Raw genomic sequence first — 6,000 nt, 5'->3', positions numbered from 1 at the left:
AGTTTTGGAGTCAACATCATCGTCTTAATCCCTCTACCCCTACCCTAAGAGACGTGAAAACAATATTCATATTTCTATTGTTCAAAAATTGTTGCCAATGCTGTTACGTTTCATTTTATTTTGGACTTCAATGAATGTTTAAACGAAAGATTCCATCTGCAAGCATTGAACAATGGTACCTTTGTTGGAGGGGGTAAACAAATCTTTTTCCAAGACAAATTCGAGAAATAATGAATGTTTTTGTTAAGATAATGTTTTGGGTGATTAATGTGTCGGTTGTTGATATAAAATGTTGTGATCTAAAAAAATTAACTGACATCAGTTTTCGGTTATTATGTGAACAAAGCTTAAACGGTTATGGTTTCTTTTATGGAATTTTCTTTTTTTTAATAATGGATTACCATGGCTGACATATGGCAATTGTCATGGAGTTTCCTATAATGCTATGGAGATTTGAGAAAGTAAGATATGATTATTCCGTTTTGGACAATACGAATTAGTCAAACTTATTTTAGAAAAAAAAATTACTTTTGTTTTGCGTTTTTTGTCAATTTTCACAATTTGTTTTCTATAGAAAATTTTGTCAAAATTTTATTTCTATAGAAAATTTTGTTAAAATTTTATTTCTATAGAAAATTTTGTGCCAATTTTATTTCTATAGAAAAATTTTGCGAAAATTTTATTTCTATAGAAAATGTTGTCAAAATTTTATTTATATATAAAATTTTGTCAAAATTTTATTTATATATAAAATTTTGTCAAAATTTTATTTATATATAAAATTTTGTCAAAATTATATGTCTTTAAAAAATTTCCCAAAATTTTATTTTTATAAAAAATTTTGTCAAAATTTTATTTTTATAAAAAATTTTGTCAAAATTTTATTTCTTTAAAAATTTTGTCAAAATTTGATTTCTATTGAAAATTTTGTCAAAATTTTATTTCTTTAGAAAATTTTGTCAAAATTTTATTTCTATAGAAAATTTTGTAAAAATTTTATTTCTTTAGAAAATTTTGTCAAAATTATATTTCTATTGAAAATTTTGTCAAAATTTTATTTCTTTAGAGAATTTTGTCAAAATTTTATTTTTTAGAGAATTTTGTCAAAATTTTATTTCTATAAAAAATTTTGACAAATGTTTATTTCCATAAAAATTTTTGTCAAAATTTTATTTCTATTGAAAATTTTTTCAAAACTTTATTTCTATTGAAAATTTTGTCAAAATTTTATTTCCATAGAATATTTTGTTAAAATTTTATTTCTGTAGAAAATTTTGTTAAAATATTATTTCTATAGAAAATTTTATCAAAATTTTATTTCTATGGAAAAATTTGTCAAAATTTTAGTTCTACAGAAAATTTTGTCAAAATTTTATTTCTATAGAAAAATTTGTCAAAATTTTATTTCTATAGGAAATTTTGTCAAAATCTTATTTCCATTGAAAATTTTGTCACAATTTGATTTCTAGAGGAAGTTTTAACAAAATTTTATTTCTATAAAAAATTTTGTCAACATTTTATTGCTTTAGAAAATTTTGTCAAAATTTTATTTCTATAGAAAATTTTGTCAAAATTTTATTTCTATAGAAAATTTTGTCAAAATTTTATTTCTATAGAAAATATTGACAAAATTTCATTTCTTTAGAAAATTTTGTCAAAATTTTATTTCCATTGTAAATTTTGTCAAAATTTTATTTCTTTAGAGAATTTTGTCAAAATTTTATTTCCATAGAAAAGTTTGTCAAAATTTTATTTCCATAGAAAATTTTGTCAAAATTTTATTTCCATAGAAAATTTTGTCAAATTTTTATTTCCATAGAATATTTTGTTAACATTTTATTTATGTAGAAAACTTTGTCAAAATTTTATTTCTATAGAAAAATTTGTCAAAATTCTATAGGAAATTTTGCCAAAATTTTATTTCTATAGAAATTTTGTAAAAATTTTATTTCTATAGAAAATTTGTCAAAATTTTATTTCTACAGAAAATTTTGCGAAAATTTTATTTCTACAGAAAATGGTGTCAAAATTTTATTTCTATGAAAATTTTGTCAAAAATTTATTTCTATAAAAAATTTTGTTAAAATTTTTATTTATATAGAAAACTTTGTCAAAATTATATTTCTTTAGAAAATTTTGTCAAAATTTTATTTATATAGAAAATTTTGTCAAAATTTTATTTTCACAGAAAATTTTGTCAAAATTTTATTTCCACAGAATATTTTGTTAAAATTTTATTTCTGCAGAAAATTTTGTTAAAATTTTATTTCTATATATAAAATTTTGTTAAAATTTTATTTCTATAGAAAATTTTGTCTAAACTGTATTTCTATGGAAAAATTTGACAAAAATTTATTTTTATAGAAAATTTTCTTCAATTCAATTCAATATTTCTTTATTTTCAAATTTCGTTATAAAAGATACATTAAATAATATATTTACAATATTACTTTTCTTGAAAATAAAACAAAGAAATGTACAGCATGGTTTTTATAAACCGTCTGCCGGAAATCGAGTTTTATATGTAAATTTAATATAAGTATAAGTATATAAGTATACTCTTCAATTAATGTTTTTCTGTAATTGAGAGCTTCTACCAGAAATTTGTATAAAGGTAGCCAGCAACAATCTTCACCAGCAAAAATCTTCTTTGTTAAAATTTTATTTTTATGGAAAATTTTGTCAAAAATTTATTTCTATAGAAAATTTTGTCATCGTTATATTTCGTTACAAAATTTTGTAAAAATTTTATTTTTATAGAAAATTTTATCAAAATTTTATTTCTATAGAAATTTTTTCAAAATGTTTTTCCAATAGAAAATTTTATCGAAAATGTATTTCCATAGAAAATTTTGTTACAATTTTATTTCTATAGAAAATTTTGTGAACATTTTATTTCTATAGGAAGTTTTCTTAAAATTTTATTTCTATAGAAATTTTTGTCAAATTTTTATTTCTATCAAAAATTTTGTAAAATTTTATTTCTATAGGAAATTTTCTTAAAATTTTATTTCTATAGAAATTTTTGTCAAATTTTTATTTCTATCAAAAATTTTGTAAAATTTTTATTTCTAAAGACAATTTTTTTCAAAAAATTATTTCTATAGAAAATTTTGTAAAAATATTATTTCCAAAAAAAATTGGCAAACTTTTATTCATATAGAAATTTTTGTTAAAATTTTATTTGTATAGGAAGTTTTGTTAAAATTTTATTTCTATAGAAAATTTTGTCAAAATTTTATTTCCATACATGTTGTCAAAATTTTATTTCTATGAAATATTTGTCAATCGTTTATATCTATAGAATATTTTGTAAACTTTTTATTTCTATACAAACTTTTGTCAAAATTTTATTTCTTTAGAAAATTTTGCCAAAATTTTTTTTTTAGAAAATTTTGTCAAAATTTTATTTCTATAAAAAATTTTGTCAAAATTTTATTTCCATAGAAAATTTTGTCAAGATTTTATTTCCATAGAATATTTTGTTAAAATTTTATTTTTATGGAAAAAATTTTCAAGAATTTATTGGTATCCAAACTCCATTATCTGATGAAGATGAGCGTTAAGACCTCTCATATAAGAAGTTATACGAGTTATAATCGGGCATCAAAATCTTTCCCCTTTCAGGATCACAACAACGTGATTAATCATGGAGCTTAAATATAACTTCCAATTCTTTCAGCCTGTCGTCTATTAACCCTAACTAGGTCATACAATAACATTAAATATTGGGAATTTTTCAACTTGTTGTTGAGACTTTTTTTGGACTACTTTCTCCTCCACAGCTAGACACAGAACAAATCCACTCAAGCATTCATAAACTCAAAAACTTTGTTAGACAGCTGTAGAGTTGTCTAGGCAAATTATATTCCTAACAGAGAATCTTCGGTCGATGGATGAATGGTTAACACAAAATTAGGCGCCACTACTAATCTCTTCCAAAATCTGGACTACAAGATGCAACACATGTCCATGTACACCCACCTTAATTTGAATGCACTGAATAGTGAATCTCTTATGAATATTGAAGAATGGTGAGTGGAAAAAATCCCCAAAATATATATTCCACAAAGTCCCGGCAACATCAAGTTCACATCCCATGTTTACACAAAACAAATTACTCGACAAAATACTATGTGCACACATTTATCTTCATTCAATGTGACTTCCTTGCCTCAACTACCTCATCAGAAGAAGGGAGGTGTATATGCCATTATGGTTGAATAGGACAAAAATTAGAACAAAAATGAAAAAAAAAAACTCTGTGAATTATGAAAAACAGAAATTAATCGCATTCAATTTAGCCACAAATGCTCAGACCATTTATGATGTGAGAAATGTTGCCACAAACATTATCTACTTCAGCCTCCCCCTCCTCACTCGTGGCATCGTATTTTTTAGGGTTTTGAATGAGGGGTAAACGAGCATAGGGAAATCACTGCAGAGTACATGGAACAACTGAGAAATGACACCGCAAATAAATCAAATTCAAATTCATTCTTCTTTGTGATTCACAATCAATTTGAAAATAGATGTGTTCTTCCAAAATCCACAGCATCCAATGAACAGTGATGCGAAACCATAACGTACACCAATGGAAATTTAAGAAACATTATCGAGTTTGTCAAAATTTTATTTCTATCGAAAATTTTGACAAAATTCGATTTTTATCGACAATTTTTGCAAAATTTTATTTCTATAGAAAATTTTTGCAAATATTTTTTTCTATAGGAAATTTTGTCAAGATTTCATTTTTATAGAAAATTTTGTCAAAATTTTATTACTTTAGAAAATTTTGTTAAAATTTTATTTTTATAAAACAGTTGTCAAAATTTTATTGCTATAGAAAATTTTTGCAAATCTTATTTCTATAAAAAATGTTTGCAAAATTTTATTTCTCTAAAAATTTTTTACAAAATTTTATTTCTATAGAAAATTTTGTCACATTTTATTTCTATAGAAAAATTTATCAAAATTTTATTTTACTAGAAAATTTTATAAAAATTTCATTTCTATAGAAAATTTTGTCAAAATTGTATTCATATAGAAAATTGATAAAATGTTATTTCTACAGATTTTTTTAATTTTTATTTCTCTAAAATTTTATTTCTAAACAAAATTTTTGCAAAATTTTATTTCTATACAAAATTTTGTGAAAAATTTATTTCTATACAAAATTTTGTCAACATTTTATTTCTATAGAAAATTTTGTCAAAATTTTATTTCTATAGAAAATTTTGTAAAAATATTATATCTATAGCAAATGTTCTCAAATTTTATTTCAATAGAAATTTTACTTCTATAGAAAATTTTGTTAAAATTTTATTTCTATCGAAAATTTTGTCAAAATGTTATTTCTATAGAAAATTGTATTTACATAGAAAATTGATAAAATTTTATTTTTATACAAAATTTTTGCAAAATTTTATTTCTATAAACAATTTTGTCAACATTTTATTTCTATAGAAAATGTTGTAAAAATTTCATTTCTACAGAAAACGGTGTCAAAATTTTAATTCTATAGAAAAATTTTGCAAAATTTTATTTCTATAGAAAATGTTCTCAACATTTTATTTCTATACAAAATGTCGTCAAAATTTTGTCAACATTTTATTTCTATACAAAATTTTACCAACATTTTATTTCTATACAACATTTTGTCAAAATTTTATTTTTATAGACAATTTTCTCAAAATTTTATTTCTATAGAACATTTTGTCGAAATTGTATTTTATAGAAAATTGATAAAATGTTATATCTATAGAAAATTTTGTCAAAATTTTATTTTTTATAAACAATTTTGTCAAAATTTTATTTCAATAGAAAAGTTTTTCAAAATTTTATTTCTATAGAAAATGTTGTTAACATTTTATTTCTATACAAAATTTTATCAACATTTTATTTCTATACAAAATTTTTTCAACATTTTATTTCTACAGAAAATTTTGTCAAAATTTTATTTCTACAGAAAATTAATTCAAAATTTTATTTCTACAGAAA

This window comes from Haematobia irritans, chromosome 1, assembly GCF_050003625.1.
Source record: "Haematobia irritans isolate KBUSLIRL chromosome 1, ASM5000362v1, whole genome shotgun sequence".
NCBI lineage: Eukaryota > Metazoa > Arthropoda > Insecta > Diptera > Muscidae > Haematobia > Haematobia irritans.
Note: the sequence above shows the minus strand (reverse complement) of the source record.